The sequence below is a fragment of the Kogia breviceps genome, chromosome 14 (assembly GCF_026419965.1).
Source record: "Kogia breviceps isolate mKogBre1 chromosome 14, mKogBre1 haplotype 1, whole genome shotgun sequence".
In the NCBI taxonomy this organism is placed as follows: domain Eukaryota; kingdom Metazoa; phylum Chordata; class Mammalia; order Artiodactyla; family Physeteridae; genus Kogia; species Kogia breviceps.
In genome coordinates, this window is record NC_081323.1 from 12,542,869 (window position 1) to 12,564,769 (window position 21,901).

The 21,901-nt window shown below is 54.0% G+C and overlaps 1 long non-coding RNA gene across 11 annotated transcripts in view; it reads left to right on the plus strand.

The window, feature by feature from the left end:
- The window catches only part of LOC136792499 (uncharacterized), an 86,481-nt gene that overhangs the window by 57,581 nt on the left and 6,999 nt on the right, over positions 1-21,901 (plus strand). For 3 of the 11 annotated variants that reach the window (XR_010836365.1, XR_010836371.1, XR_010836375.1), the window contains 3 exons: positions 1,496-1,659; positions 7,182-8,663; positions 9,927-10,004. This is a non-coding gene — a long non-coding RNA (uncharacterized lncRNA). Of the gene's footprint in view, positions 1-1,469; positions 1,660-5,047; positions 5,168-7,181; positions 8,664-9,926; positions 10,005-10,979; positions 11,051-12,192; positions 13,032-20,898; positions 21,055-21,901 lie in introns of those variants that run through there. The other 8 variants (XR_010836372.1, XR_010836368.1, XR_010836367.1 and 5 more) reach the window with 6 other exon arrangements.

The window sequence follows — 21,901 nt, forward strand, 5'->3', positions numbered from 1 at the left end:
GGTGGGAAAACATTCCAGGAGGAGGGAACAGCATGTGCAAAGGCCCTGAGGTGCTGGGAGCCTGGTCTGTCCAAGGCCGGGACCCAGTGAACACAGAGGTGAGTGGTGGGAGGTGGGTCTGGTGAGGGTCAGGGCCTGGGAGTCTGGGCTCCATCCTGAGGGCTGTGGGCAGCTTCTGGAAGGTTTGAAGCAGGGGTGTGACTGGGGTCAGATTTGCCTCTTCGGATGTTTCCAGTTGTAACGGGAAGTTCTCCTTGTCTAGGGCTGTTCTTTTCCACCTCATTCCCCACCACAGCCTGCTTCATAGCTCAGAACCTGGGTGGGATGGCACACCTCAGTTTTAGGTCCTTGGTCACAACTCAGGAGAAAGTCAGAGAGATGGTCAGGAAATATGCAGAAAGGAGCTCTGGCGTGGCCAGCAGGGATCTCAGAGTCAGTCAGCAATGGATCTTGTTCTGGGACTGAGCCTGGTGCAGGGCTTTGAGGAGAAGCCTCAGGACCACCTGGAGTCACAGGGACCATGGTTGGGGGCACCGGCGAAAGGGTCAGAATGGAAGCCCCCCGCTTTGGCAGTGTCGGCTGGCGAGCACCAGCTGGTCGGGAGGCTTAGACCCCACTAAACTGCAGGTCTGCGTGGGGAGCGGGGAGACACAGGTGCATCTCTGTGCAAGTACCTTCAGTGCCCGTGGCTTACATCCCTGCCAAGTGTAAAATTATTAAAATCCCTCGAACGGACAAACCCAAGCCTCTCTGTTTCATCTGTGCTTATTGTGGGCTGGACTAACTATTTCATTAATCAACACAAGTAGCACTTGGAGCAAAAATATAGAGAATTAACTAAAAATAGGTGAAGCAGTGGAATTCCATCACAAGGACGTTTATGAATAATTAACGGGCCGACGCAGGGCTGTTTGTCAGCGACACCCTCCCCCTCAGCCTGTCGCTTTTCCCTTCATGGCACAGGCAAGACTTTGTTTTCTAGCATGAAGAGTCTCTTAATTAAATCTCATTTGTCAAGAAGGCGAGATGTATTTGTGTTTCCTCCGGCTCCCATTGTTATAAACTTTGCAATGTTTTTTCTGAAAAATGCTCCTTTTCGGCTTGAAAGAGCTGGGTTGTTGCTTTTTCTCTCTTCCACTGTAAAGAGGAAGTGCTACAAGTTCTTTGTCAGGTAATCAGTTATCCTCCTTAAAGGATCCCTGAAGTCATCATCTGAAATTACGGCTTCTGGAAAATAATAAAACGCCCACTTTAACATACTGTCACATGTCAGAGTGGTTTCGCCTCCCCCTCAGAGTCATAAAGCCTGTCAGTTGCCCGTGGTAATGACCTCTGGCTCTAGATGTGGTCACTTCTGCCTGTCACTCTGGGGTTTCGATGTTGATACTGTATCTCTCTTAGCTTCTCAGAAGCCCTGTAATGACGCCTCAATTAGTAATGCATCCTTCCCTTTCTCCATCTCACTCTAGTTGCTCTGATTTATGTCCCTCGACAGTACTGCCACCCTGCGTGTCATCTGAACCTCTGTGTGGAGTAGGAAGGTCTCACGTTCAAGGTCCCTGGCGGGTAAACAGCAGTCGAAACAATTTCAAGTTCACAGACATCCCCTGCAATCAAGATCAACTACTCCATCAAGAAAACAAGACCTTGGTATTGTTGGTGAGTAGCAGATAATTTATGAGCTTGTCAGCATAATCCACGGTCCCCGATCTGTATCAATATGAAATAAGAAAGCATTTAAGAGGTGTCAGGAAAACATGGCACACGCCCCCCCACCTCCTCCTCCCATTTGACATCGATTCATTCATGTAGGAAACTGAGTCTTTGTGATGGTGCAGCATTAAAGATCCTGTGTAGTCAATTTAATATCATGGAACCAGAGAGTGGAAACAGGTTACTACATGTCCCCTACTTTGCCTTCCTTCCAACGGGCAGAAGAAAACAAACAGAAGCTTAGATGCAAATGTGGATTTATGTCCGAGGACTCAGGAAAGCAGCGTAGACCGAGAAAGGGAAAGCAGGGTAGATGTCCCAGGTAATTCAGGTTAAAAAGACTTTTATTGGAAGCATCATAGTCATCCAGGCACAGCTTGTTGATTCTGCCATAGTTTCTCCATCCTTTCTTCTTGTGGAAGAACCTCAGGGACATGCCAACATTCAGTGGAAACGTGGAAGCATCATTGAAATTCCTTGAGCCAAAGGCAGGTGTTCAGGTCCCAGCCCTGCCACCACCTGTGGTTTCGCTTCCTTGCCTGACTGTGGAATTTTTCAAGCAACTCACTTCAGTGCATCTCAGTCCTCCCACCGAGCCCAGGCCGCTGCTTCACAGTCGAAATGAGGACGCACAGCGTTAAATTGTTGTTAGTTACACAGCTCACGCGTCTGTCCTTCAGTGAGCTCGGGGAGTCCTGTTAAAGGAGCAGGGGGCTGTCTGCTGACCACAGGTCCCACACTGGGCGGCTGATCCGTCCTGGAAGGGAGATGGGGGCAGTGCGTGTCCCCGTCCTGGACCAGACTGGACGTGGTCACCAGGGGGCTGAGGTTACATCCCAGGCTTGTCCTCTGGCCAGCAGTGTGTGTGTGAACAGACCAGACCTTGGAATCAGTTTCTGATTCCATAAAATTAAATCTGTAAAATGGGAAGAACACCGAACTGCACTGATTCTAAGGTGCACCCTTTTCACATGTTAATATCTCTTGAATCTGGTTGTGTCACAGAATCGATGGAGTCTCATTGTTGCATCGTAATTTCGTTGTCAGTGTTTTCTCTCTTAGTGGCACATGAAACAACGATGCATCATCTGGTCAGTTTTGTCTTCGATGTGTGAAATGCAGTGTCCTCTGACAGTGACCAGCTATCATGAAGGTCAAATGTAACAACACGGGCTGGAGAGACATTTGCAAATTATAAAAGGCTGCTCGGTCGTTCGCCCCGGCTCTGCCTGGAGAGCGTCCTTGGCAGACGTGCCTCCTCTCCAGGTTCAAGTTCCTCTTTCTTTCACCGAGGACAGCGGCCTGGAGCCGTGATGTTGAGGTTTGCTCTCTGCTGGCTGATGTCTCGAAAAACCTGAGGGCAAGGAGCACGACCACTTGGAGCAAAGTTCTCCTGGAAGGAAAGGAGATGAAAGCCCCGGATGAGATGTCTCCGAGGCACCTTCTAGACTGACATTCTAGGGTGGGTGAGGGTCTCCCTGAGGACTGGAGGAGAGGGAGGCCGGCAGAGGCTGGCACTGCACACCCTGGGACACCACTCACGCCCACCGCAGTGGGAACGGGGCCCCCTGGAGGTGTGCAGGGAGCAAACCACGTGATCACATCTGCTGGCCTCAGTGCTGCTCTTGAGGGAATCGGGGGAGAGGCCCTGAAAACGTGCTGCTCGGGACAAAGCACGAGGGGCCTTAAGGAGAGGGGCCACCGCAGAGCAAGTGGAAATCTGACAACGACACTGTTTCCCAAGAAAGGTCGGCAGCGAGACGTGTGTGTGTGTGTGTCGACTGGGTCTACACAAGGCAAGCGCGGCAGGTAGTTTGTTCCGGATCAACCTCACTGCGGGCAATTTAAGGGACGGTCCGCCCAGCTGGGCCCCTGGAGGCAGGTGTTTCCACGAGATTCCTTGTTACGGCCCCCGCACCCCTGGGCACCGACCACAGCGCTGGAGCCGCCGTGGGGACCAGAAGCGTGCGGATGACTTGATTGCAAGCACTTGGACCCATTAGCCCCAACTTCGGGTGTGCTGCTCGCGGAGACGGGAGCTTTTTAATTTTCTAAATGAAAAATCACTTTTACTATGAAAGTGATAAATATTCATTGGAGAAAGAAAGAACCCCACGAGTACAGCCTTGTAGCATTTCAGCTGGAGTCGAGGGTCCCAAGAGCTGCCTTTATAAAGATCCGCCATGTGGGCCCCGCCCCCCGGTGCCCCTAGAGGGGAAGCGGACATGAGCCCCATGCCCAAGGCTCACTGGGGTCCTGTCCCAAGTGACACGTGGGTGGGGGGGACAGGGATCATTTCCGGCTGCCCACAGTGGGATCCCCTCGCTGAAGCTCCAGTCGTCCTTTTGGGAATCACTCCTCCCCCAGGCAGGCGGGGTGCGGGGTAGCCCCTGGTGACACGTCCCGTCACGAAAGCTGAGGGTCGAGGTCCTCGCCCTCCACCCGGCTTTCCCGAGGGGCGGCACTGGTCTGAGTCCGGCCCCCGCGCGCTCTCGCCTGAACTCTGCTTTGAGCAAGAGAAGGAAAGAAGGGGGACCGGAGGGAGGTCGCTTTTCCCAGGCAGCGTCCTGATGAGCCCGTGCCGGTGTGAGATGCTCTTTCTTGGCCCCACGAGTCCCGTGGTTTCTGCCTGGTCCTCTGCGTCTCTTCTAGTCTGTGGGGCTCAAGATCCTGCAGGGAAAGCCCACTGTGCTCACGTCACCCACGTGGGTCTCTACAGCTCCCAGCCAAGAGCCTTGACGGCCCCATGGCCCGTCTGGCCACCCAGGTGAGAACACTCTCGCCACCCACCCTCCTGCTGCCAGAAGAACGATAAGCCTCCAGTGCCACCTCTTACCAGGATCCCTCCTTTGAAACTAGAATCCCGAGTCGGAGAAAAATTTCAACACCTTTTTAATGAGTGGGCTCCTTTGGGGCGTGCTTGGGGAGCAGAAGAGCTAGTGTTCTTACTGTGAGAGTCTTTCTCCTTTCATGATAATTGAAATTCGTAAGGTTCATCAGAGGCCATTAATTTTACTTTTGTGGCAAGAGCAGCACCCGGACCAACCTCCAGAAGGATTTCTTTCACAAGCCAATCAAATTATATGCAATTTGAGCAAGAGATTTCTTATTCAGTGTGCCTAGCCAACTTTCAATGACATAAGAATTAAAAAATAATTTTATTCCCTCTCTTGCCTCCCCTCCACCCCCAGGGAATTGTAGAGCCTGAGAAATTGAGTTCTGGGGATGACTTCCATAATTAATACCACATACTTGTATAGAGATGGTATGTGAATGAGCCTGGCTACTCCAAACGAGACTGATCCATGATTTTCTTGGTCTTTGTTTGAATCAGGATTCTTGGTGTTAAATGAAGAATCTCAATTCAGATTGGCTTGAACAAGCCAACAAATGAAAAACAAAGAAGAATTAACGGCTCATGTAACTGAAGAGTTCCGAGGCAAACTGACCTCAGGTATGGCTGTATCCAGATGCTCACAAAATGTTGGCTGGACTCAGTTTCTCTGCATCTCTCATGTTTAATGTTCTTTGGTGCTGGCTTCATTTGCAGGTAGAAGTCCAGGCTTACCTTCTCCCGCTGAGCCATCCCAGAGGAAAGGGAGCTCTCCCCACCCCCATTTCCATTCATACCAGACCAACCCTTCGATTGAATTTCACTTGAACAGTTATTCTCATGTGCTCCTCCTTGAACCAATTGCAGTGGCTAGGGAGAAGCAGATACTGATGAACCAGGCATGGGTCATGTCCACGCAGACCCCAGAGACTAAAAGATGGGGAGAGGTGGCTTTTCCAAAGGGGAATCAGGAGCCAGAAGAAGGAGTGACAGATGCAGGTGAACCAACCTATAAAGTCCGAACACTCATCCTTGTCTGTCTCTCTTGTTGCTCATAGGGCATGTGTCTCTGTTGCCCCCTCTGATCTGGAGGACTCAGCCCTATCCTCTCCGACTCCTGGCTCCAAGCCTGCCTTCCCTGAACACAGGTTTCAGAGAATGGGGGTTGACAATTGCAGACACCCTGCAATTGTCCCTTCTCTGAGCGGCCCACCATGGGCAGCTCTTCACCCTCCAAGGCCATGGCACGCTCTTCCTGACCATTCCTGGGAACAACAGGGTCTTTGACACTCATGTAAGGGTGACACGGTGTGGCTGGAATGAAGGCCAACTCGGGGGCTAGGTCACCCCTGCAGAAGTGTGGCCATTGGCCAGTCTTTCATGGAGCCCAGAGGTGAAATACACAGGCTCTGGAGTCAGATCTCATGGGTCTGCCAGTTACAACTCTGTGATCTTGAACTTGAGGTCTGCCTCCAGTTCTTCACCTGTAAAATAGGTCTGATAATATCGGCCTCCAGGCGTGGGTGTGAGGATTAAGTGAGCTAGCGTGTGCCCCTGTAGCACACAGTGAGTGCTCAGTGAGTGTTACAGCCGCCAGCACCATCAGCACATTGCCCCCTGAGAGAGTTAAGATTTCCATCCAGTTCCAGGACCGGGAGCCTGTGACACAAAGCACTCAGCACCTCTCACGAATACCTCCCTTTGTGCCATCTCTAAATCACCAACGTTAGCAATAAAGGAGAAAAAACATAGATGATCGGAGATGATTTGCATTTGGTGCCCTCCTCAGAGGCTCCTGACAGCATCACCCGAATTAATGACCACCTAGTGCGTGGTGAAAGCATGTTTGGTGGCTTCCCAGCCGGGCGTAAAAGAAGGGAACTAATGTGCCAGGTATGGGATGAGGGTTCTACCTGTGCTATTTCCTTTACTATTATGTCAACCTATGTGGTAGATATCATACCAATTCTACGCATGAGGAAACTAAAGTCCAGATGAATTAAATAATTTGCCCAAAGTCACACAGCAAATATCAGACCTGGGATTTGAACCCATGGCATTCTGATTCCAAAACCCATGTGGTTTGAACTCTACCTCATTCTTTAGGGGAGTGAAAGAGACACCAAGGGCACCGTCCATCTCTCTGGTGGATAATGGGCCACTGGATGATCAAGTAGTGTCCATATTTTTATTAAGAAACTCATTTCAAGAGAACATTTCTAAGGCATTCATTACTTTTAATCAGTATTTCGCAATAATTAGGAACCACTTTTGATGAATAGGGAACGTGAATCAACTCTCGATGGCTCAAGGAGATTCAGGTCTGATCCCAGCCCTGAAGCCTGCATAGTTGAGCGGGTCCTGCCCTGGCTGACCCTGCAGAAGAGCTGCAGCAGGACAATGGAGCGGCTCTGACGCACAGGGAGCTGGTCCGCAAGGGGTGTGTCTGTCACCCGAGAGCACCGCCCCTTGGCGTTGTTTCTCAGATCCTGCGTTGGGAGGTGGCGTCTCCCACCTGAGAGCCCCACCTGGTGAGCGGTCTGTGTCCACGTGGCTGTGTCCTCACAGGCACAGAGTACCACATGTTGAAAAGTGTGCAAATCTGATTTGATGTGCTTTGTTCTTTAATTTGCAGAGAATTCATTGCTGGGACCCGCTAGTCCTGGGTTCCACCTTCTCAGGGTTGGATGGAACCGCCTTCGACCCAATGAGGAAACCAAGTCGCTGCCTGACTGAGGGTCATTTGTGCCCCAGCAGCTCCCTCTGATGAGGAACTCCAGCATGTGGAGAAGAATTGCGTCAGTGACCCAGAGTGTAGACAGGAGCTTCTCTGACCAGAATCTGAACCCGCTCCCTGATGGAGGCCGAGGATTTCAGCTCTGGTGCTTGGTCGCCCAGAGCGGGGACGCCCGTTAGCATTGGGCAGTGGGCACCCCGGAGACACCCCTCTCGCCCATTCCAGCCTCTCGAGGTCGGGGTTCCCGTGGACACAGGCTCCACTACTGTGCACGGTGACAGGTTCTCCCGAGCACCGTGTCTTCCTGGCGCCCCGTCTCCTGACACCTCATCAGTCCCTCTGGGTGCCAGGCCTTGCCGACTGCTTCGCCCTGGAGGCCGGTCCCAGAGCCTATTTCACGGCTCATTCAAAAGGAAAACGAGGAGGCCTTTTCCATTTCATCTGTTAAATGATTTAATTCACGAGGGACTTGGTCACCACGGATCCCAGCACGGCCCGGTTCCCGGTCATTTTCAACTTACCACCTGACGGAACTGCACGAACCCCACCAGGCTCTGTGCTGGGTCCCAACAGAAGTCGCACGGCGGGGCCCTAGGGGACATGTGGTCAGGGGACTGCGGCCGGAAGGGGAGGGCAGCAGAGTGTGTCTGATCATTTGATGCAGCTGATGTGTGAAGCGACAGCTACAGTGATGGGATCCAATCCCCTCTGAAGATGGGGCCCCATGGAAGCACATCTGATAAACGTCTAATTAAATATTAAGCGGGAGCATTATTCCCGGAGCCGATTCAGCCCCAGAGGACTTCAAGCTCCTGACCTTGTTCACGCCCGTGTTTACAGGCAGTCGCCGCCCCTCCCCTTCCCACAGCCTCCTGCTCCTTGTGGGGGTCGGTGAGGACAGCCCGGCCAGCCCGCAGGTCCAAACAGGTGACACGGGGCGTGAGCGGGAGAGCTGGGGGCTGGTCTGCTGGCGGGAGAGTCGAGGCAGGGGAACAGAAGCCACGACCCGAGTCAGCACGCCGAGGCCTGAGTGGTGCCCCCGCCCGGCCCGGCCCACGGTCCCCACGGTCCCCGTGGTGGTCTCCCAACGGGGGTCCCTCCTGAAGCTCTTGATGCTTCTGAGGGTGTTGAGGTCCTGCGGCTCCTTGGAGGTGCTCCGTTATCCGAGGTGTGCCAGGAAGGCCCCTTGGGGGCCTGAAGACTCGGGAACCTTCCTGGTAAAAGGTCGAGTCACCCGGGATCTGAGGTTGCAGGTTGGATTCTGAGGCCAGGACAAGAGGAACTGACCAGGAGGAAACGGGCAAGCAGAGCACCGGGCCTCGGAGGAGCCAGGGCGTCCTTGGGGTCTGGGCCGCGGGAGGAGACAAGACGGACAGACAGGTAGGAATCGGGGTGAATTAGATCCTCCAAGGAGGATGGACGGGCCCTTATCCGTAGGAGGGAGCAGGGCCAGAGCGCCAACGCCCACTCCAGGAGCTGGTCCCCGGCCGGATTCTACCCGCTACAACCTTGTCAGGGACCCATTGAGTAAAGCAGGTCAAAGCTGGTGGGACCTCAGGGGTCATTTCATCACAGTTCTCATCCCATAGGTGGCAGCGGCAGCGGCCTCCCTGAGGCCCAGGCGTGATGTGACCTGGGCAGGTAGCAGGGGCAGAAGGGGCGCTAGGGTCCTGGTCACTCCTGGGCAGCCCAACCACCCGTGGTCCTCCCAAGACAGAGGAGGGCGTTCAGACACTGAACCAACAGTAAAAAATCATGTTGTGTCCTAAAGGGGAAACAAGAAAAAGCAAGTAATTGCTATATTCCATCATTACTGGTTGCTTCAATGAACACAGAGTCAAAAGAAGGAAATGTAGCATTTTTATTGAAGTATAGAAAAGCCTGAGGGGGTGTGGGGAAGCTAATTGGGCCACCCTTCGGTCTTCATAGCTATTTTCACATCAGGCCACATCTCACCCCCCTGGGGTGATGGTAAATGCTGCTCGCAGGCCCTCAAAGAATTGGTAATTTCCATATTACTTTATAAATCTTCAAAGTGTATGTACACTTGGTTTCCTCTAGCCATTCATTTCACAAATGTTTATTGAACACCTACTGTGTGTTGGACCCTGAACGGGGCTGGGGGTTGTTCAGCAGTGAGCAAGGCAGGCAAGGGCCCCCTCCAAACGGAGCTGGTGTCCTCATGGGGGGTTCGGCGAGCATAAGCAAGCGCATAAAGGAGTGAACCAGAGGAAGTCAGGGAGTGGTGAGTGCGTCGAGGAATCGAAACCACGGCGCGTGATCGGGGGAGGAGGCGTCACGCTGGATCCCGAGGTGGGGAGTGGGCTCTCTGAGGAGCTGGATGTGAGCTGAGCCCCAGACGCTGGGGAGGAGCTGCCTGGGGAGGTTTGTGGCGGGGGGGCTCAGGCAGAGCGGGAACCTGAGCAAGGTGCCCCACAGCCTCTAAATCGGCAGCAGGCACGCGGCTGGCGGGGGGGGGGGGGGGGTGGCGGCAGCAGCCGCGCGGCTGGCCCTGCTGTTCTGCGCGAGTCTCTGCCCCTGTGCACGGAGGGCGTTACCGTGACGGCCAGTTGGCTGCCAACTCAGGCCCCGGGCACGAGGCCGCCCCACTGGATAACTGTATTTCTTAATCTCTCCCTTCAGCAAATGGAGGGACGTGGACTCTAGAACTTCACCCCTGTAATCAACAAGTCTTCCAGGTCTCAGGGCTTTGTCCTGCAGGTATGATTTTCTTCATTCATTCATGCATTCACTCACTCATTCACGCACTGCACAGATGTTTACGAAGCGTCCGCTGCGTGTCCGACCTGTGCTGAGCGCTGGGAACAAAGCCGTGAACCAAACAGAAAGACCCCTCCCTACAGGACCCGTCGGTCCTAACACAGAGGGACGAACGCTGCCGTCAGCTGGTAAAAGGGACGGTGTCAGCGCTGGTCGGTGCTTTGGCGAGAAGTGAGGCAGGGAGGGGGACACTGAGTGTGGAGGATGCGGTCGGGGTGTTATTTTAAAAGTGGGGTGAGGGAGGCCCCCTGAGAAAGCGACAGAGAGGGAGCAGCCCTAAGACTCCCTGGGGGAGGAGCTTTCGTGCAAAGGCCCTGGGGTGGGCATGGAGCTGGCTCTCCGGGCTCAGCAAGGAGGTCAGTATAACCAGATAGGAGAGAGGAAGGGGTCGAGGGGCAGGGGAATCAGAGCGGTGAGGAGGGGCCGAGTCAGAAAGGCCCCAAGGTCAGTGTGAGGACTTGGCTTCTACTCTGAGTCACGTGGAAGCAGCAGAGGGTTTAGATCAGAGGAGTGACAGGACCTGGCTTTTTAATTTCTGCCACCGTTGTCTCAGTAGAACTCACTTGTTGAACGAGACTTGGCTTTAGCTGTCCCAGAGCCCCAGGGCTGGGCTGCGCATGGCAGCGGACACACCCACTCCAGGCCCCCGGCAAGGCTGAGTGGCCCCGGGGCCCACTCTTCCCCGGGGGCCTCCCGTTTGTGGCATTTCTCACGTTCACCCCCTCCCGAGCCTGGCCCGTGTTTGAGCCTCATTACATCTGGCACAGAGAACGAGGCTCAGCAAACGGCTCATGAAGCATCTTTTTAAAGGTTAACGGTCACTGGCGAGGGAAGAAAGGGCCACTGAGCATCTACGCCTCTTTGATGATGTGGATTTTTCAGTTAAGTGAAAATGAGAGTCGCGTCTCCTTACAGACACCTGGTCTGATTACCAAGCAGCCGAGGAGGCCTCGAGGTGTCTTGGAGGCTGGAACCATCAGCCCGGGGTGAGCTACAAGCACTTTACATGAGCTGCTCCCAGGTGAGGGGTGGGGGGTCAGGCCACCCCCAGCCCCCCTGCCGGCTCCACCCAGGTGAGCCCTGTGTGTATGGAGAGGCGGTTCTGGAGGATTCCACGCTCAGGCCGGTAAGCTCCGGGAGGGCAGGGATAAGGTCTCTTCTCGGATTCATGGCACATGGTGCCTGGCACCTGCTTCAGCCACACCAGATGTGCAGGTACGGGGTTAATGTCAGGTAATGGGTTCTGCTCAGTGACTCAGGCAAGGAGGGAAATCGGCCCCAGTGCTCTCCTGGTCACACCTATCCGGACTCACACGGTATTTCCTGTTAAATTATTTCAGTCACCCAGTTATTCAGTGATGATTTATTGAGCACCCACTATATTAGTTACCATTGCTGTGAACAAACCATGGCAAACTTAACAGCTTAAACAACACTCATTTATTATGTCTTAGTTTCTATGGGTCAGGAATCTGGTCACTGCTTTTCTGGGTCCCCTGCTCAGGGGTCTTACAGACTACAATTGAGGTGTCAGCCAGGACTGGGCTCTCATCTGAAGGCCTGACTGGGGAATGATCCACTGCCAAACTCACTCACGTGGTGGTTGACAGGATTTGGCTCTTTTGGGGGTGGTTTTGCTGAGGGCCTCGGTTCCTAGCTGGCTTTGGCTGGGGGGCACATTTGCTTCCTTTCCAGTGGGGTTCTCCCCAACACGGTAACATTCTTCATGAAATTTAGCAAAGGAGAAAGTCGTCTAGCAAGATGCAAGCTGCTATTTTATGTAGCCTAATCGTGAATCAACACACCATCAATGTTGAGATCTTCTATTGGTGAAAAGCAAGTGACACAACGGGAAGGGATCATACAAGGCGGTGATCCAGGAGATAAGGATCTTTGGGGTCATCTCAGAAGATGCCTACTGCAGTGGATTGTGGTGGACAAACTCTAAGATGACCCCCAATGATGCCCGTCTCCTGGTACTCCTGTCTTGTGTGATGATACCTCCCTTCCGAGCCCCCAGGTGTGGGTGGGACCTAGGACTTGATTCTAAGCACTAAAATATGGAAATGTAATGGGGTGTCGCTTCAGTGGCTTAGCTTATGATTGTGACTTTTTGTCTCCCTAGCAGACTCTCTCTTGCTTTGATGAAGCAAGTTATCATGTTGGGGAGACTCAAGTGTCAAGGAACTGAGGGTGGCCTCTGGCCAACAGCCAGCTGGGAACTAAGACCCTAAGTCCAAGGCCTGCAAGGAATTAATTTCCAACAACAGCCATATGAACTTGAAAGCAGACCCTTCTGCAGCAGAGCCTTCAAGTGAGACCCCAGCCCCACCCGACACCTTGAATACAGCCTGCACGAGGTGCTGGAAAAGGGGAACCCAGCTAAGCCATGCCCGTAATCCTGACTCACAGAACCCGTGAGGGAATAAATACATGTTGCCGTGAGCCGCTAAGTGTATGGTAATTTGTTACACAACAAGAGAAAACGAATACACCCATTTAATGCTGGTCCCTGAGCTGGGCCTTCCGGAAAGCTCTCTACAGAGAGCAGCTTCAGAAATGTTCTGACATTTGTTTCACTCAGGCAGTTTCAAGTGAACACCCTTGATAACCCCATTTCATGTTTGGGAGGAAAACACTGATTAACAAAACCTGGGAAAACATGAGGCATTTAAATGCAGCTGCAGTTTCGAAACCGTTCAGAGGTCAGCTGTGAGCCGCTACCCTGATGAAAGGGCCGTGGTAACTCGCATGATGGGATTTGGTCTGGGAAGAGATGGTGAAGAGGACGGGGCTGGGGCTCCGTAAAGGTCTTCAGGCTGATGGAGGGTCGTCCACATGGGTATTAGGTGCGGAACAAGGGAAGGAATGAGATGCAGCCACAGGGTGCAAATTGGACACTAGGAAGCCCCGAAGATCGTCCTTCTCTGTCTTCCCTCCCCACTGTGATCACCTGGTCCAGGCCGTCTGCCCGGTTGACACCAGCTATCTCTTCACTGGTCTTCCTATTGTGTGACTTCACGCGCTTAGGCATCCAGTGACAGTCTTCCCCAGCAGGATGCGAAGCCCCAGGGCACCAGGGACCTTGTGTAGTTCCTCACAGCCTAGTGGCATAGGCACTTCCTGGCACAGAGTAGCCACCAATCGACATTGGCCAGATGGCTGCATTGTCTGCCCTCAGAATGCGTGGCAGAGATGGTTATGGAATCTCCCAAGAGCACACGTACACCTGATAAGGACAGATGCTCCGCATCCAGGCTGGTTTCAACGTGGGGTCTCTAGAAGGTGTTGTAAAGGGCCTGCGGAACCACTTCAGACCCCCCGTCAGGTTGATTCTTTGGTGAAGAGTTATCACTGCTTCCTAAGCTCCCTGACACATCACCGTTCTGGGGTTTTGCTTGCCCTTTGCCGAAGGACTCCCTTCAAAGCTCCGTCCAGGGGCTTCCCTGGTGGCGCAGTGGTTGAGAGTCCGCCTGCCGATGCGGGGGATGCGGGTTCATGCCCCGGTCCGGGAGGATCCCACATGCTGCGGAGCGGCTGGGCCCGTGAGCCATGGCCGCTGAGCCTGCGCGTCCGGAGCCTGTGCTCCGCAACGGGAGGGGCCGCAACAGTGAGAGGCCCGCATACCACAAAAAAAAAAAAAAAAAAAAAGCTCCGTCCGGCTGTGACACTGAGAACCCGGACAGACCGCACTGGCCCCATTCTCCCAGGTGACTATTCAGGAAGCGTCGCTGGAGCGCCTGCAGTATGCCAGACACTGTGCCCAGTGCTGGGGCATGACACGGCACAAAACACACGTGTCCCCACCCTCATGGAGCTTATGTACTAGTGGAGGGTGAGGGAGAGTGAAGACATAAGCTCACAAGTGAACGAGACATTTGCAGGCGGGGTAAGTGTCCTGAAGGGCATACGTGGGGCACAGAGCTGACGGTGATGGTGGGAGCCTCGGCGTGATGAGGGGGGCCTCTCGGAGGAGGTGATGTTCGGGGTCTGAAGGATGAGGCGGAACGAGGCACGCGAAAATCTGGGAAGAGTGTGTTCCTGGCAGAGGGACCGGCCAGTGCAAATGACCTGAGATGGAAAAGAGTTTGGCAAGTTCAGAGGTCAGAAGGAGGTCCCTGTGGCTGGAGCATAGAGATGGGACAGGTTGCCTCGAGGAGGGTGGGTTTTGTTCTAAGAGTAATGGGGCGTCATGGATGTTTGAGCAGGACAGAGACGCAATCTTCACATTTTACAAAGACCCCTCAGGCTGCCCTGTTGACAGCAGACTGAGGGGAACAGGGGTGGACCTGGGAGATGGGTTGAAACTGGTGTGGGAGTGATTATACCTACCAGGACCGTCAAGGAAAAACAGAAGCAAAGCCCAAACTGCACTCTTTCTCCTTTGGCTCACAGTTACCTTTTGAACAATTTTGCAAAAAACAAAAACCCCCAAACGAAACAAAACAGAACCCACACACAGTGTGTCTGTTGTCTATGGCTTTTGCAGTAAAAAGGTAGCAGTGAATATTTATGAAGCACTGCCAGGTGCTGGGGCGGGGGGAAGACAAAACCTTGTGATTTTGACCCTCGAGGACCTTAAATGTTGAATTGAGACTATTTCAAAATGATGTTTCCCCAAAGAGCGGCAGGTGCCCACAGGAGATAATACCTGAACCAGCGTTAACGTCACAGAAGCCCACAGTGCAAAACGCATTCCCTTACCAAGGCTCCCTCGGTCTCCTGGATGTTCGCCCTTCGGTGCTGGTGTGACTTTACTGCCTCTCTGGGGCTTTCTACCTCTCGTCACCAGAGGGAGGGGGCACAGGCTTCAGCAGCCTCTGGCTAGAAAGTGATATCACTGCTTTGTTTTCATTGTATTTGTTTTTATGGATTCTCTTCTATTTATGGCAAGTGACATTAATTTTTTCATTTGCGATAGTGGAATACCTAGTTCCCTTTTTAAAGGTACTTGAGTAAAAAAAGTGACTGAAAGCTGAATTGTGACCAGGTGAAAATACAGATAGAATGCAGCTGTCTCAAGGAGGCACAGGAATGTCATTTGTAAACATGAATCGGATAGTGTCACCCCCCCCCCGCTCAGAATCTTCCAGTGTCTCCTACTCAGAAGAAAGCCCACAGTCCTCACCGTGCTGATCTGGGCCCTGGGTGGCTCTCAGACCTCATGGCCTCCCTTGCTCTATGTCACTCCACTCAGGCCACGCTGATCATTCCCACTGCAGGGCCTTTGCACATGCTCTTTCCTCAGCCTGGACTCTCTTCCTCCAGAAGTGTATGTGGCCCCATGAGTCAGGGCGACTCCGGCTGCATGTGGCACATGGGACAGCAGGGCCTGTCCACACAGGGACATCCGTGACTCAATCCAGCTAACTGTGGTACTGGAGAAGGCAAGCTCATTGTGGACAGACATTTCTTTATGGGAGAATCCTAAAAAACCCGAATCTTATTAGGAAACTTCTTGATTTTTAAATCTTAGCATCCAATTTGAAATAGTAAAATTATTGTGTCAGAAAAACAATCTGTGAATGAATCCTGACCTGCAGGTTCTGTTAGGGGATATCAGGATGGTGGCCTTGCAGCATCCTGCATTCCAGAATGTGGGAACAAGATCCAAATATGACAGGCCCAGATACCACCAGGCCAGATGCAGGGGGTGGGGTGGAGTGGAGGCTGTGCAGCAGGGGAGCTGGTCACCCTGGTTGGAGAACAGAAGAGAATTTAAGGAGGGGACCAGAGAGAGGGACCTGTGTGAGTTTTCTAGGGCTGCTGTAATGAATGATTGCAAACTGCATGGCTTGAAGCAACAGAAATGTATTCTCTCTCAGTTCAGGAGATCAGAAGTCCAAAATCAAGGTGCTGGCAGGGTTGGTTTCTTCTGCAGGCTCTGAGGCAGAAACTGCGCTGTGCCTCTTTCTTCGTTTCTGGTGGATGCCGGCAATCCTTGGCGTTCCTTGGCTTGTAGCTGCATCTCTCCCATCTCTGCCTTCTTCTTCTTGGTGTTGTCCTCTGTGTCTCTGTTAAAAGTTCCCTCTTCTTATAAGGACACCAGTCATACTGGTGTCCAATAGGACTTCATCTTAAGTTAATTACATCCTCAAAGATCCTATTTTCGAACAAGGTCCCATTTATATATGCCGGGGGTTAGGACTGCAACATGTCTTTTTGGGGAGACAATTCAACTCACAGAAGGACTTAAAGGTCTGGTGTGAGGCTTGCGTAGTGATAAGTGAGGGGCGGGTAGGGCAGAGAGCTTGGGGAACTGCACCCTCAAAGTAAAGATTCGGGGGGTTGAAGGGCTGAGCTCAAAAAGGAGGGGTTTCCTTTGAGTATGGAGTTTGTTCACCACTTGGGGTATAAGGAGGAAAGCAGAACTGCTCAAAGCTGGAGGTTCAGACCCCACCATCTCCCCAGGGATGGTGGCAGTAACCTCCTCATTGGTCCTGGTCTTCCCCCTTTGCGCCAGTAGCCCACACCCCACACAGCAGCCAGAGGGATCTACTAAAGACAGATAGAAAATCAGGTCTTGTCAGACCCTTTATTTCTATCACCATGATCCCAAGGCTCCACCTGATCTGGCCCATGACTGCTTCTCCCTCATTACCACATACCTCTCTCCTTGGAGCTCAGACTCCAGTATCACAGGCCTGCTTTCTGTTTCTCACCACCTAGAACCAGCTTTGTGCTGCCTCAGGGCCTTTGCACATGCTATCCTCATGGCCAGAAATACTCTTTTCCCATCTTTTCACAAGCCTGCTCCTGCTCAACCTTCATGTCTCAGACATTCTGAGACCTTCCTCAAAGTCTTCACCTCCACCCACTACTCTTAGTCAGCTGAGCCTCTTGTATTTCCTTCATAGCATGTACCAGAGTCGGAAAAAGCTTTTTGTTTATTGTGTTATTGATTTATTACCTGTCTGCCCCACTGGACTGTGGACTCCACAAGGGCAGGGACTGTGCCTATTCTCTGCTGTGTCCCCAGTGCCTGGAACAGTGCCTGGCACACAGGAGGTGCTTGTCTAATATTTGTTCAGTAATGTTGAAAGTTAGATAATGTACGTGAGAAGAAAACAGGGCCTGACTGATGACACAAGGTTGTCAAGGTTTGCTACAAGGTTCTTCTTCATGGCCAAGTGGGCACCTGGCATCTGAGAGGTGGTAGACGATATGGAGAGAGGGAGGAGCCGTCAAGGCACACTGCAGTCAAGGCAGTGTGAGGCCAATTCCGAAAAACAGTGAAACATAGCTGTGCTGCCTGTCTCCTTGGGCACATCGTTATCCTCCCAGGAAGGGAAGATCAGCCCAGTGGAATTGGGTCCCATCTGTCAGGAGGACACGAAGGGACCTCGGCAGCCAATTAGTGGGAGCAGCTTTCCAGGCAGCTGACGGCAGCTGGGACAAACACAGGAATGTTGCTTCTCCTGCATCCACACCTGTCCTCATCCCGTGGAATTTCCGCATGTACAAGACTGACGTTCTAGTGACCATTCTGCGAGGTGGGTGCCTGGTGGGCTGCCTGAGCCTCATTTAGAATTTGCAGGCTTTGTTCAAAGGTCCGATGGTGCTCAGCATAGAGACCGTGGGCTGCGGACCCCAGGGGCTCTCTGACGAGGTGCAGGGACAGAAGGTCCTCTCGGGGAGCCAGAAGTGAGATCAGGGACCCCTGTGCTCAGGGTCTTCACAGACCAGGCTCCTGCTGTTGTACAGAGGGCCCGGCAGGAAGGTGTGCGGTTCAGGGGTGTCAGTGGGACCTGTTGCTGAGGACAGGAGATGCCCAGGAAGGCAGGTGCTGGGCTGAAGATCTAGAAGGGAAATCGAGGAGGAGGAGGGAAGGTCAAGGATAAAGGCAGAGGGGAGAGAGGGAAGATGGGAGGAACCCGGGAGAAAGGGAGGCCTACCTACTGCTCTCCATCTAATGGGGCAGGTGAGTATGGAGTCGGGTTCCTGGGTCAGATCCTGGGGCTGCCCCTGACATCTCCGAGGTCTTGGGAAAGTCATCTAATCTCTCTGAGCCTCAGTCTCCTCATCTGTCAAATAGGGATGGTGCTAGTCCCCGCCCCATGGGTGACTGTGAGCTTAAGTGATGACCGTAAAATCCTTAGAACAGTGCTGGTTGTGTTGTAAATGTCAGCCCTTATTATCCCCACCTCCAGATTATTTACTGTGATCCCACTGGTGCTGCATCAGGGTGGCAAACCCCAAAGCTGATCATGGCAGGAAAGTGACATAAAAGAATGAGGCGGGCAGGGAGTAAGGCAGGAGGGAGTGGTGGGGACTGGAGAGAACTGGAGAACTTCTGCTTTGTCTAAAGGGAGTGGCTGCTATCAGCTCCAGTGCTGGGCAGGAATGGGAGCCCCGGTGTTGACACATGCTCTCTTTTTTAAAGAGAATCTGGAAATTCTGTTTTTATGTAAAACCTCCTGACTTTAAAATGTTGACAAATACTTTCATTTAAAAAATATTTTCTCCACACTCTCCCCAACACACCCTGGCTATGGGTGAAGATGCCTGTGGGGCTGTGAGGTTTTGACTCTCGCACTTCAGATTATTGCATAGTATGTTCTTCAGATGAGGAAACGGAGGCACAGAGAATTCAAGCAACTTACCCAAGGTCACACAGCAGGCAGTGGCAGAGCTGGATTTGAACCAGGGAGGTGACTCCAGAGCCCATGCTGTTCCCCAGTCGGCTCTGCCACCTCCTAGGCCGCAAAAGGGAATGAGAATGTCTTCCCGGAATACTATAGAGATTTCTCTGGGAGGCAGGGGGATGGCACAGGACTCCCAGGCTGTGGGACCCAGAACCCCCAGATCAGGTGGGAGGCCTGTGGTGGCCTAGAGTGCTGGCTGTCCCCAGGTGGCCAGGGTGGAACCAGCTCCGCTAACCCCTTTCCGGGGTGAGGGCTGTGTTATTTGCTCCCCTCTAATCCTCCAAGCCTGCAGCCCAGTCCCAGGCCTCCAATCCCAAGACCACCCAGTTGAGACTGGAAGGAAAACCTGCCCTTGTAAGTGGAATCAGGTGAAACCTGGCTGTAAATTAGTCTATCAGAAACCAAAAGGCTGTGTCACAAGCATGGCCGGTGTGGCTGTCACTGTCAGCTGCGTGGAAATGACAGAGATGAGAGGGACAGCATGTGTCCAGAGGGGAGCCAGAGGAGGGAATGTCGTGGACGATGGAAGGACAGACCTGTCCCCAGCAGACAGAGAACTGGCCCAGGACGGGGAGATACCCCCGCGGTCGGTAGCATGTGGTTGGAGGCTGGAACGTCGGACACACAGGAGCGATTGGTGGTCTCCTGGGAGCTAGGAGGGCATCTTGGCCAGATGGTGGGGTCCTCAGAGGCTCAGCCCCTTTGTGTGTGGGGGGTGATGGCCCTCTGCCCTGTCCCTCTGAAGGTGGCCATGAGGGAGGGAAGCCAAAGAGCTCAGCGTTGGACAGACTGGGAAGCGAGCCCCACTTCCCACCAGGCCAGTGACTCTGAGCCTCAGTTTCTCCAGCTGTCGAGTGGGGCTGATATCAACCTATACGGACTGCCTGCTGGTGCGAGGCCCTGGTTAAGCATCTTTAATTCCTAGGGGCAGCCTCATTTACAGCTGAGAAAATAGAGGCACAGAGAGGTTAAGTCACTTACCTGGGGTCACACAGATGCTATCTGTGGTTAGGACTCCAGACTAGCGAGGATCAAATGGAGCCCTCGGCACCGTGCTGGTGGCCTGGCAGGTGCTCGGGAAAGTCAGGTGCTGTTTGCGATCTCATCGTGCTGCTGCCACCAAGAGTACCAGGAGTGAGACCACCGTATCTGCCTCTGGGGGCCGTCGGGAGCAGGAAGCGAGGTGGCGCACGTAGGGCCCAGTGCACTGGCCGCGGCCAAGTCAGCTGACGGGGCCCCGTGGCAGCAGTAGCAGCGGCTCCTGCTGAGGGGTTACAGCGGCTTCTGCCTGTTCTCTGGGCCGAGCGCTTGCCTGCCGGCCCCTCCGAGCCTGCTCCCGGGTGTGGGTCCAGGGCGGCTCTGGGGTTCTTGGGAAGGGGCGAGTGGGCCCAGCTCAGACGTCCGTCGGGGGCCTGTCCGCCACAGCCACGCCGGGGGGCTGCTCCTGGTGGGCTCGGGAGGATGCCGGGCTGAGCGGCCACAGGCCAAGTTCCTGCCGTCCGGTCTGTGCCCCCAACCCCAGGCCCCCGGCCTGGCAGGCTGCTGGGCAAACACTGGAGGGGGTGACGTCTGAGGCTCCAGTGGGCACGGCCCTCCTCCTGCCCCCGCCTCCCCGGCCTCACTGTGGGACAAACGGCATCTGGTCCAGCACACCCACCACCGGATGTTTCCTGGTACAGAGTTTATCAAATTGCAGGGTGTGGTGCATGAGTGGGTCTTGAAATCAATTTGGAGGGTGGAGCCCTGGCTTAAACTCTGCAATAGACCAGAATAGACTAGATGAGGAAATATCAGAGTGCGTGGCGTGCAGTGAAGGGGTGTTTGGGGAAACTTCTGCTTTGTTGTCACATAAATAGGCGTGTGTGTGTGTGTGTGTGTGTGTGTGTGTATGGAACACCATGTGACATGTGTTTCTTACTGCGGTTGCGTTAAAAAATGATTGACAGACTGTCTCATGGGCTTCGTGTCACACAAAGGACACTTGTGTGACTAGGTGTGACAGCCACGCCGTGGCCCAGCAGGTCTGGGCTCTGTTGCTTTCGGGGAGGAGACTGTAAAGCCTGGAAAATGAAGGTGGGAGAGAATGGGTCACGGGAGATGGCACCAGGGCTGGCGCAGCAAAGAGCCCCGGGCCGCCCCCCCTTCCCTCCCTGGCTAAGCCGCTCTGCCCCGTTGTCACGTCTCTGCAGCCCGTGTCCCCGCTTTCTGCTTTCCCCAGCACCCATCAGGTCAGATGTTACCACGGTGACTTTGGCTCTGGCTTCTCTTCTGTGAGCCTCCCTGGAGCGCCGGTTCCTGGGAGCCCGTTTCCCGATGCACCCCAGCTCGAGCCCTGCGCGGTGCACAGTAGGGCCTCACCTGTTGGGAGGATGTCTGGGGTGGGGGGAGGTGTGCCGCGCAGGGGTGAGCCCCAGAGAGCAGCGCGGCAGGGGGAGGGGCTCCTCTTTCTGAAAGTCCCCGAGTCCCCTGGCCCCGCCCACCACGTGCCCCCTGCCTGGCTTCCTGCTGCGGCCCCTGCGTCGTCCCTGAGGGTCCCAGCTGCCAGGCTGGGCTGTGTGGGAGCCCCAGAGACCCGAGGGGCTGGAAATGAACGCCCCAGGGGGCCCAGGCCTGATGGAGTTGGGGCCACGCCCAGCTCTCTCGGCTGCGCTGCCTGTTTGTGCTGCGGGCTCCCCAGCGGGACTGGCCTCTTGTTTCCCACGACGTAACTTGCTGGAGGTGGGCACACGCCCCTTCCCAAGAACCTCAGGCCCATCTTCTGACTGTGCTCTGGGGCTGGACTCCGCGGGCTGCAGACAACGCCTTGGCTGGTTCCCAGAGGAACAGGCAGGATGCTCGTCGCCTCCGTCCCTGTCGGGTCTCCCTGCCCCACAGCCCCGCCCGGTATTGTTTGGGATCAGCCCCCAGAGGAAATCCTGCGACTTGAAGCCTTGCCTCAGGGTCGGCTTCTGGAGAAACCAAAACAGAGACAGAGGATGGAGGGCTTTCTTCTGGTCTGTTTACATTCTGTGCATGTGATGCGTGTATGTATGTGTGTAAGTATTTTCCCTGAGTTGGGGTGGATTTGCAAGACCGAAAAATGGGTACAAACCGGTGTCGAGAGTTTTATATGTCAGGCAGCAAGGATGTGGCTCTCCTCCCATCATCCATATGGGGCGGGGGAGGGGGATTGCAGGGCAAAGCCCGCAGCCC